General features: G+C 37.7%; 2 long non-coding RNA genes across 2 annotated transcripts in view; both read left to right on the forward strand.

Moving 5' to 3' along the window:
* Nucleotides 1-12,241, forward strand: part of LOC142597352 (uncharacterized) — a 28,182-nt gene that overhangs the window by 13,084 nt on the left and 2,857 nt on the right. The gene's annotated exons all lie outside the window — the stretch shown is intronic.
* Nucleotides 8,021-9,336, forward strand: LOC142597351 (uncharacterized). The gene is made up of 4 exons (XR_012832094.1): nt 8,021-8,718; nt 8,785-8,818; nt 8,878-8,966; nt 9,021-9,336. It is a non-coding gene; the product is annotated as an uncharacterized LOC142597351 (long non-coding RNA).

Below are 12,241 nucleotides of genomic sequence, written 5' to 3' on the forward strand. Positions count from 1 at the left end.
AGCCTGTTGACAATTTCTCTGGCCAGGTTCGATATCTTTTTGCTTCTCCTCTTCAGATGTTTGATGGCACCGATGTTGTTGCTGGTAACTGTTATTGGGGTTTCTGCAAAGCAGTTCTCTTGTCCCCAGGTGATGGCTTGTAGCACAATAAAGTGGTCGGCTTGTAGCATTGAGCAATATGGCGGAAGCCTGAACCTCTGCACATCGACCATACACATGTCTCTCATCACCGTGAAGCAGCAACCAATACCACTATTCTTTTTGATGATCTTGGTGAAGATATGAAACCTCGATCGAACCAGTGGTTGGCCAGCAAATATGTTCAACGATTCCACGCTTTTTACTTCAATATCTTCGACAACATCGGTAGCAACGAATTGACCATCATACGGATAATTTCTTCCAATCTTGGCCAGGGTGACATTCGCTAGGCATTTCATCTGAAGATGCAGTGGTGGTGTGTCGGCAATGGCGGTGGTGGCAATGAAGGATGCGGTTCGGTACGATTTCGTTATCAAATGGGCCCAAGGCCTCTGGAATCTTCTCAACTCTTTTTCAATATATTTAAAGATTATGGCATGACTCCATGCACTGACAGCATACGTCAAGGTTGGTACCAAAATCGTGTCATATAACATTTTTACTATTTTTGGTGCGAGGCCATATCTTGATCGTGCCATCCCAACCACCTGTTTGAAGATTCGCACTGATTTTTCCATGGCATACCGGAGATGGGGACGAAAATCCAACTTTCGATCGATAATCACTCCTAAAATCTTCATTTGATCTACTGGTGGAATTACGTTACCGTTGACCATGATCTGGGGCAAAACCGGTGGCCTTATCTTCCTTGTTATCAGGCTAATTGACGTCTTTTCGGACGCCAGCGATAGTTTACTGCCAGAGCACCAGCTGCCGATTTTTTCAATCAAACCGGTGATATCTGTTGCCAGTGTGTCCAGCGATTTGTGCCAAACAACTGCCGTTACATCATCCGCAAAAGCTTGGATGTGTATATTTGGATTAAATTTCGTCTGCAACAGTTGGTCGATGATAATGTTCCAGAACAACGGACCCATGACAGATCCTTGAACGGTGCCTCTGTTTGTGGCTTTGCTTCTGGTTACGCCGCCAAAACTGGTGATCACATGCCTGTCATTTATGTAGCTGCCAATAATCTTGACGATATACCCCGGGATGCCTATTTCAATCATACGCTTCATCAGACCGGGCAACCAGGCATGATTAAAAGCCCCCTTGATGTCGAGGGATACCAATGCCACATGTTGTTTCATTTGGAGCCTCTCTTCGATAACACTTCGGATCTTGAATAATGCATGTTCAGTGGACTTATTCCTACGGAAGCCAAATTGATTGATCGATAATGGATTGTTGTTGCACATGAACGAATAAATCCTTGTCGCGATGATACTCTCCAGTGTCTTGGCCAGGATAGAAATCAAACCAATCGGCCTGAAGCTGCTGGCGGTATCGTAGTTGCTCCGTCCTGGTTTTGGTAATATTTTTACAATCGATAATTTCCACAGGTACGGGAAATAAGCCAAACGCAGACAGGCATTCATCGTTGCGACGATAATGGCCGGCATATAAGCAACGACCTTTTTACATATGATTGGTGACAAATGATCGAAACCAGGCGCTTTTTCGTTGCCAACTTTGCTCACGACGTTCAGTAATTCGTACGTTGTTATGGCAATAAAATTATTAGACTCACCGCTGTCTGCCATCCATTGATCGACAAAATTGCGTGTCGCTTGTTGCTCCACGGTGTCATCAGCAATATCATCATCCGGAAACAGCTGTTTCAGCAGTTCATCAACCGTATTAACGGGATCACCATGATTGGCCATTGTTCTTGCCGGTAGGATGTTGTGATGTTTCAGCAATCTGCATACTCGGTTATAATGTTGGTCATCGTTATCGCCACCGATTTGTTTTTGAAGATGATCCTCTTTCAACTGAGCAACACGACCTCTGTAATCAGCTCGCAGTCGGTTGTATTCAGTAATCAAGGTTGCCATTCGATGTCGATCCATTGTTCGTCTGATTTTTCGATACATTGATTTTTGCTCTTTGGCCAGTCTCCTTAACTCGACGTCATTTTGCCAGGGCAGCTTCCGTTTACGATTGACGTTATACAGACTCATATGCTTGTCGCACGCTGCTTTTATGCTGGTGGTGATGCAGCAGATAACGTAATCTAAATCGTTTTTGTTGTTGATGGCATTGATCGTCTCTACGTTAAGGTTGTGATCGTCGATATTACCCTCTAATGTGGCTGCCCAACCCTCCCAATCGACGTTGGTTGTTGACCATCGTACTGTTGTTGTTGCACCGGTCATTGATTGTTGTTGTTCGTGGACATCAAACACGATTGCTCGATGGTCGCTCATGTTGACGTTGTCGATGACTCTCCAATTTTTTACGATGTTGGCTGATTGAGTTGATGCTATCGTCAGATCGACATGTGATGTTAATCGATTGCCATTTCTTATGGTGTCGTATGTCGGGGTGCTACAATTGTTGATGACATCAAGGTTTGATTGGAAAATTGTAGCTAAAAGATCATCTCCTCTATTGTCGGTGCTGGTGGAAAACCAATATTGATTGGCCGCGTTGAAATGGTTTTTTTTTTTTTTTTTTTTTTTTTTTTTTTTTTTTTTAAATTTAAATTTACTTTATTTGCCGGACATGGCCAGCATGAATAATATCATAATAATAATAAAAAAATACAAAGAAAATGATAATAAAACAATCAAAATTTTGAAAAAAAAACAAGAAAAAAAATACAAATGATAAATTAAGATGTGTTCGATGTTGGTATGTGTATTTGTTGGATTATGTGTATTGCGTGTATTCATTGGAACAATATGATAATTGGTGGTGGTCGATTTTGGTAAGATTATATTTTTTTTGTCTCCCATAGGCGACAGTGCTGCCATCTGGTTGTTTGAAAAACGATTAATTCCTTGCCACTTGTTTTTGTTCATGATTTTAGATTTCAAGGAATGGTAGCCAGATACGAATACGGTAAATGGCGATGACTGCAACTCTAAAATCAGCGACCAATGATGAATACCACAAACGAATATGATTTCGGCCAGTGATGATGATGATTACGGCCAGAAATGATAACGATGGAGCCAAGAATGAGAGAGCCAGGTGGATGGAATGATGAAAGAGCCAATGATGAGCGATCCGACTGGTGGATCGTATAGCCAATGATGAGGGGATGGGAAGTGGGATAATGAATGATGATATATTTGATGATATGGTTCGAGACCATGTAAGCACAATTTTTATCAAAAAAATCACTGAAATTTTCAATCACCATGCACGAAGAAAATTTCGATTCACAACTGAGCAAATGATTTCTTTGTTTATATATGCTGGTATTGATCACAGAAAATATTTCGATGGCCAGTCATAAGCATGGTACAAATGATAGTTGTGATGATGATGATGATCAATTTCTTGATGATTCAATGGTAAATTAATCGAACAAAAAAAAAAAATTTTTTTTGTGTTGAGCAGCGCGTTCGATGAAAAGCACACATAAAGTGGTAGCACGCTGTTTTCAGGGAAGCACACAAGAAGGCTCGAAACTATGTTAACACAAATAGTTAACTTGTGTATCTTTTGGTGAGCAAATCAATAAGCTGAACTGCAGCCTTTTCATGTAGATGTGTGTTCATGATTGCTCACTTGAACGAGCCACAATATGTTCATATATGATGTGTACAATATTGTTGATGTTTACATTCGAGCAATATGTTGATCATCATTTGAATTATTTTCAACTGGTTATTCCAGCGTATTTTTAAAACAGATAAGTATCACAGCCAATTTGATCAATTTGTTAACTTTTTCTTTTTCTTTTCCCAAAATATCACTGGTCCATCCGAATGTTGATTGTGGCTTCAATTTGGTTGATCACAACAATAATTCATGTTGGCTATCATCAGAATTTCGTGATAGTACCGTTATCTGGATGGCACTATGGTCAATCGTAATGATGATGATGATGACTTGAATGAATAAATAAATAACAATTTGATAATCCTACTTGTGTGCAATTCTTGTGTAGATGTATCCTATGTGTGTGTGTAATGTTGCATTATGTGTTGTGTTCTGTGTGTGGTGACAATGATAATAAATAAATACAATTTGTTAATCCTAAGTCTGTAATTGTGTTGTGTCCGATGTAAGGTGAAAAATAAAAGTGTAACAGTAAATAAAAAAATAAATAAAAAAAAAAACAAATGATTTAAAAAAAATGTTGATGAAAATCACTTAAATTAATTGATGAATAAAAATCACTGAATCGAAACATTCTTCGGCTGATCAATGATTACTATTTTGATGAATTGAATTATGTAATCGATCAGCAAGCATGGCAATTTGTTCATATAGTATAACTTCCATTTTAATTTTTTCATCGATGGTGATACATGTTGACAATGCTACGATATAATCATGACGTAGACGATATGTTAGCGGGCAATCATTTCGTAAATGGTAGACGGATTGCAATTCGTATCCACATTGGCAAGATTGATCATCTGAAAATCCGAATCGATACAGGAACTGACCAAACTGGCCGTGTCCAGTTAAGCTTTGTGACAACCAGAAGGATGCATATTTTGCAAAAATTCGTGCGTTGTTTAGATGAGGGCATAATGTTTTGATTGTTGTACCGGCAGAATCATTTTCATAGTATGACGACCAATTGTTGAGCATAATAATTTTTTCTTGTCTTTTCACAAATTTCATTGGGCCATGTTGATATGATAATTGATGATAATGGTTGTTGGCCGTTGTTGCTGCTTTCTTTCTACTTTGTCGTTGGAACCGGTCACTTTTATCAATTTTGCGCCAGCAGATGATTATATTTTCGCTTGTTGATTCGATAATAGATTTGGCAATTTCCGATTTTTTCTTGTTGTTTTTCTTGATAATATGCATTATTGCCCCAATATTGTTGCTTATGATGGTGATTGCCGATGAGTGATAATTGTTCTCGATGATCCAATTGATTGCCATATAAATGATATACAAATCGGCCTGTAGAATTGAACAAAATGTTGGAAATCGGTGTGTTGCCGAATAAATCAATTGACCATCGAAAATAACCAGGAAAGCCGAACCGATACCATTACTTCGTCGAATTGATTTCGTAAAAACTTGCCTGCTAGTAGTGACGGAGGGCTCACGAATGATTACATTTGGCAGCTGGAGAAATTCATTAATATTTACACAACATTTGTCAAGAATAATTTCATTGTCGTCATGTCGGTATTTTCCAGTGATTCTTGCCAAAGTTACATTTGCCACGTATTCAATATGTAATTCCAATGGCGGAGTATTGGTGATGGCCGATAAAGCGACAAATGATGCTGTTGAATACGATTTTGCGATTAATTGGATCATCGGTTTCAACGTTCGACGTAATTCACGTTTCATGTATTGAAATTGTGTGATTCTTTTCCATACGTGGCAGCCATACGTGATTGTAGGCAAAAATACACAATTCAGTAGTAAATGCGCCGTTCGTGGTGTAAGGCCATAAACTTTTTTAACAATAAACATGATCTTCTTAAAAACACGGGCAGCTTTATCCAATGTTTTATAAATATGCGGCCGGTAATCCAATTTTCTATCATATGTTATGCCGAGAATTTTGACTTCATCCACCGGTTCAATGGCCAGATTATTCATAGTAACGACTGGATAGGTCGGAGCACGGACACGTTTCGACAAATACATTAATTTCGTCTTGGATTCGGAAAACGTTAATTTCATATTTTGGCCCCAATGATAGGCACTTTTCATTACGTCATTTATAATTATGTTAAAATAATTTTTCGAATCACATGAAACGATCATCGTTATATCGTCTGCGAAAGCTTGTGTGTGTACGTATTTGCCAAAATTGATTCGTAGGAATTGGTCAATGATTATGTTCCATAAGAGCGGCCCTAAAACTGATCCCTGCACGGTTCCACGATTCGTCTTTTTTGCCGCCGTTATGCCACCAAATGTTGTCAATATATGTCGATCGTCCAGATAATCACGTAGAAGAAAGATCAAATACATCGGAACTTTCAGCAAAACCAGCCTTTTGATTAAAGCCGGGTGCCAGGCGTGATCAAAAGCGCCACGAATATCCAATGAGATTAGCGCCGTGTTTCCATTTTGTCGCATCGATTGTTCCAATGTATTATGGATTTCATATGTCGCATGATCCGTGGATTTGCCTGCCATAAATCCATATTGATGCTCGGAAATCAATTTGTTGGCCACTAAGTATCCACGCAAACGTCGTTCGATTATTCGTTCCAGTGTGCGGGATAATACCGATATGAGACCGATGGGTCGATAACTATTTGGCACGGTATAGTCATCTTTTAGTGGCTTAGGCAAAATTCTGATTACCGAGATTTTCCATAGATAGGGTACGTGTTTCAATTGAAGACACTGGTTATAGATGGCCACAGCTATATCAGGAAAATTCGCCACAAATTGTTTGCAAATGATCGGTGCCAATCCATCAAAGCCCGGCGATGTATTATTGTTGAATTTATTTATTGCGTTGATCAGTTCATGACAAGTAACAGGGTGGAACGGCATGTCATCATTGTGATGGATATTTACCCAGTTATTCACCTGGTCACGGATGTACATTTGTTGTTGTGTATCATCGTCACTATTATCATCTGGAAATAAATAATCAAGCAACATTTTTACGGTGCTGGTAGGATCAGGCTGGTTGGCCAATGTTCTCGCTGGCATTGTATCATGATGTTTGAGAAAATTGCACACATTATAATAGTTAACGATATCATTTTCACTTTTAAAACGTTTTTCAAGATGGTCGTCTTTTAATTTTTGTAAATGTTCACGATATTGTTTACGTGTGGATTGATATTGTTCAATTAGAATGTTACGTTGATTTTCATTATAGCATCTCCTAAAGCGGCGATACAACGACTTTTGTGTTTGTAATAATTCACGGGTATGGCGATCATTATGCCACGGATTCCGTTTTGTTCGTCGATTGTTGTATCGCCGCATAGTTTTTTCACATGCCTGTTGAATAGTGTTGGTGATGAGTGACACACAGTAATCAAGGTCGAATTTACTATTGATTTCGTTGATATAGTCACATGTTATATTGTTATTGTTGAATGAATCGTTGATAAAGGTTGACCATTGTTCCCAGTTGATGTTATTTGTGTTCCATTTGATTGTTGTTGTTACTTCTGGTGTAGTGGGAACAGAAAAATTGACGTCATATGTTATTATGCGATGGTCACTGATTTCTAAAGTTTCAATAACATTCCAATTGTGCACATTTGTTGATAATGATGATGATGTCATGGTTAAGTCGATGTGTGATGTTAAATGCCGATTACGGCGGAATGTGTTAAATGTGGGTGTGGCACAATTATTGATGACGACAAGATTGTTTTGAATTATGGTTGCGAGCAGAAGATCACCACGCATATCGTTAAAATTTGAATACCAAAATCTATTTGATGAATTAAAGTCGCCGGCTATTAAAATGTTTGCCTGGTGAAATGATGTCATAAGATGATCGATGCAATGTAATGTATCACTAATATCATAATTCGGGTTTGCATATACAGATGAAATGATGAGATCACCAATTTGGCATACAATAAAATCATTTGTTGAAAATTCACTTAAAATCATTGGACTAATCCTTTTGTTTAAAATACACACACATGTTCTGACGATCGAATCTGTGTTTTTATGATGAAAAATTGGCACAATTGATGATGGAAAATTTGGCAATCGTTTTTTAATTGGCGGCTCACTGACAATCATAATGTCAACATGATGTTCGTTACAGTAATCGATGAAACTTGTTAATGATGATGGTGACTTGTGTGTGTTCAATTGGGCGAATTTAAGATGATCGATTTGGTGAACTTGGTGATTGTCAGTATTGAATTTTATTGATCACTCGAGATAGAAGCCGGTAAACAAGCAAGCCAAATGTATGATTGTTGGAATCACAGCAGATCAATGATACAAGCTGGATGAATGTTGATTGAATCCGAAGCCGGTTAAGTTTCGGAGGATAAGATGATGATGATGGCCAAAAATTTGAAGCAATGATTGTTTTGACGTGTGTATTGGTAAATGTGTAAATGAGAAATGTTGGTGTGTACTGGTGATCGTTGAGGAAAAAAAAAAAAAAAAAGTGTTCAATGATCACAAACAGAAAAATATCAATGTCGACAAATTTTTCTCAGATAATTTCAGCAATATTACCCCGTAGGTCTACTGAACTCAGATTTTTCATGCGATTTTGGCTGTTTATATATTGGAAAGAAATTTTTCATTTTTGTGATCTATCTCTGTTGTTTTGTGTGGGTGGCATACAGATTAGTTGTTGGATTTATCTTATTCACTGTTTTCATGTTCAATGTAGATTTTACGCCAATTTTTCAAAAATTTTCTACTATTTCGTGTACCAGCCAACGCCCTTATCAGATGTTCGATTTGGCGCCAGGATTTCATATTTATGACTATAGTTGTATTGAGCATGTGTAAATGATTCACTTACATTCAGATGACTGTTGTTGGTTGATGTTGTTAAAATTGCCATAATTTGCTCATTCTTTTGTTGACAGTGGTTGATGATGATAATCGATTTTTACCACCAAGGTATGTAATTCCAGGATTATTATTTTACTTCAATGTTCTTAATTGATTTTATCTATATTATTTTAGTGACGAATCATTGTTGGTTGTTGTTGTTGCAATGGTAAGGCTGTGATATTTTACATCTGTGATATTAATATTGTTCATTATTGTTGTTTTTAGGAATTATTTTCAAATTATTTTCTTCAATTATTGTTGCTGGATCAATTGTTTCTTTTCCATCATTGGTGATTTTTTATCTGTGATACTAGGTACTATATTCAAATTATTAGTGATTACCAAATTAATAGCATTATTAAATTTAGGATTAACCAATTATAGGATTTTCAAATTGTAGGATTATCAAATCATAGGATTACCAAATTGTAGAATTACCAAATTGACGTTTTTCAACTATCGACTAATTCATATCAACTTTTTTGATTATTGTTGGCCTTTACAAGCTGCTGGACGATGAGTCGTGGAAACTTGGATTCTCTGCCAAACAAGCTGCCATGATACATGATCATTTCTTTTCAGATTCTTAGAATATGAATATTCCATTAATTCGATGTAAAATATAATCGGTGTCACCATTGTACTATATTTTCCTTTAGGTTGTTAATACAAATGATGGTCGAATTACCACTTGTTGAATGTGGCTAATAGCCAGCATTGGATGGACTTAATACACTTGCCATGTATGATCAGCCAACAATATTTTGTACGCTTAATGCGTGTATTGAATCTACAACTTCCGTACAACTGCTTCACAACAGTGGCTGTTTATGGATGCCATCCTGGGACTGTTGGAGCACCTGGCCACCTGTAACCCTGTTGTGTTCTGTGTGTGTGTGTATGCCTAGAAGTCTGCTACATTTGTTGTATCGAATTTCAACGTGTACATATCGGTAAATGGTAAAAATCGCCAGCGGCTGTTTATGGGTGCCACCCTGATGCTGGACGGAAGTGGTACTATGGATAAATGTGTACTGTGTGTATGTAAGAATTTATTTATTAACTGTTGTTGAATTTGATCGGCGATGGCCAATCATTAAAAACATGATACAAAAATGAAATCAAGAATTCGGGTTGACATCGTGAAGCCAGAATGAAAAATGAAAAATTTAACAGAATAGAATAAAAGAAAAGAAAAATAAAAGAAATTTTTATCTGGCAAAAAGAGAGATGAATTTTGGTGTTGTCGACGGGCGTTTTCAGTCCGCCCATTACCAACAATTGATTCGACATTGGCCAGGTTTAATATCTTTGGGCGGCCATCATTTTAACTGATACAGGTGTAGACTTCTTGTTGAAGATCCGAAACCTGTTTGTAAGGCGGCAATCACAAGTAGTTTAACATCTTGGAATCCTTAACCACAGGCACATTTAATTTCATTAGATTTTTTAATCGTACAAATTGTTGCCAAATTGCCCATGTCCGGTCAATGTTTGTGTCAAGAATTTACTTATCGGCATGGATTCAGGAATGGATGGGCATGTGGCAACATCGTTGGCACAATAGAAGTATCATTGATGGTCCAAAGTGGTTCATTCGGCTGTATGCTGGTTCCCACTTTATTAACTTTCCCGTTTCTTCTCGTTTTTTTGACATTTTCATGTGAATGAGATGGTAATCTTAAGTTCTTCTTCGATTATTACCGTTAGGTTTTTTGCCCGTTTCTTTTGCCTATGGTGCCACGTTCTTCATAGCCGACTCTTTGCACAATGCTAGGTGTGAGATTGCCATTTGCACATTGTCAATGTTGATTAGCCAGCACTTTGTAAATGGGAAGGTGACATTACGGTTGATGTGTAGGACTGTGCCGATATTATTTGTCAGTATAACATGTTTGCAGATTAAAAATGTTCAGCACAATTTAAAATTTGCAGGTCAAAATTCACGACGCACATAGACGAAAAGTATATGATGATGATCAGTGAATATTTGGACAGCATGTCCACACAAAAAAATAAATGCAGTATTGATACCAAGGTTGGTAATTTGAGCGTGGTTTGAATTCTTGTAGGTGAGATCGCAGTTGGCATGCTCGGACATTTATATTAACCTGTGGGTCGATATTATATCTTTTAGATCATCAATGTGTACTGATGTTGATCGTGGCGTATTCTTTGGTTATCGTGCAACATGAGTCGAGCACTATGGTTAAAAGCCTTGACAACAACATTCCGCTTGAGCAATGGCATCTGGGACGATACCACGTTGTTTCGTTGCCAAGGGGGTTGACTAGGCAGTTTACAATCGATTTGAATGGTACTGTGTATGCCGTAGCGCTTAACTGATAACACGAATTAGGCTAGTACCGTGATGATGATGAGGACTAAATTGATTCATAACGAGACGATATAGGCAAATGGCAATATGATGATGAATATGTGGCCGTAGCACTTAACTGATAATATGAATAGACCAAATGATGATGGTGATGCAATTTACTGTCCATATTTTTGAAATTTTCACGTGGTTTCCAACCGGAACGGGTAACAATCGTTTGGCTTTTTTACGGGTGCCTGCCCTACTCGTTGTACCCCGACCTCCCGATCTGTGTAGTGTGTTGCATGTGGTATCAAGATGAATAAATAAATAAATAATTAAATAAAATAAATAAATAGTAAAATCGTAAAATCAAGTATCCTGTGTCACATGTGCATATCGGGAGGCCAGTTGGACGTTCCGGGAATTCGATGCCATAAATGATGGTGATGATGGAAATGATGAAGCAATAATTTAAATCATACATCAAGCTGAATAGACCATCGTTTGTATCTCCACTTCATATTCGACGATACGTTTGATTCATTGATATTGATGATGATATGTTAGCAGATTGATGAAAACAGAGGCCAGCTGTACATGTTATTATTATTATTTTTTTTTGTTTGTTTTTGTCGATAGTGCTGCCATCTGTTGTTTCAAAAGGTAACTATGTTACCATTCATTGTTTACATTTGCCAGTAGATCAATCATGTGTATCGTAGATCATTTGCCGGTGAAGATTGGATCGATACATGTCAACCATCATGGCCAGTTGTTCATAAAAAGTGGCGGTAATTTTTAGTCGTTCATTATCACTGATTGCCCTTCTTTTTGCCGCAATAAAATCACTTCGTAATCGATTGGCCAGGGAACAATCATTAATCATATGGAGCACACTTTGATTTGGATATCCACAAGGACATTTTGCATCATCAATAAAGCCAAAACGTTTTAAATGTTCACCAAATTGCCCATGGCCTGTCAACGTTTGTGATAACCAAAAGTTCGAAAATGGGGCAAACTGCCTAGCATTACCAACAGTAGGGCAGATTGATTTCACAGTGGAGCCAAACTTATTCGTCCGATACATTTCGTCCCATTCTGAGAGGATGTTTGTATGTGTCATTCTCTTGACATTGGCCATTGGAATCAGTTTGTAAACGAACGAGTGATTAGAGTTGGCTATTCGTTTGGCTATCTTTTTACTTTTCCGGTAAATATCATCGGCACGGTCAGCTTTTCTCCATACGATTGCCACTTTGTTTGTAC

The sequence above is a fragment of the Dermatophagoides farinae genome, chromosome 2 (genome assembly GCF_024713945.1).
Source record: "Dermatophagoides farinae isolate YC_2012a chromosome 2, ASM2471394v1, whole genome shotgun sequence".
NCBI classification, from domain to species: Eukaryota; Metazoa; Arthropoda; class Arachnida; order Sarcoptiformes; family Pyroglyphidae; genus Dermatophagoides; species Dermatophagoides farinae.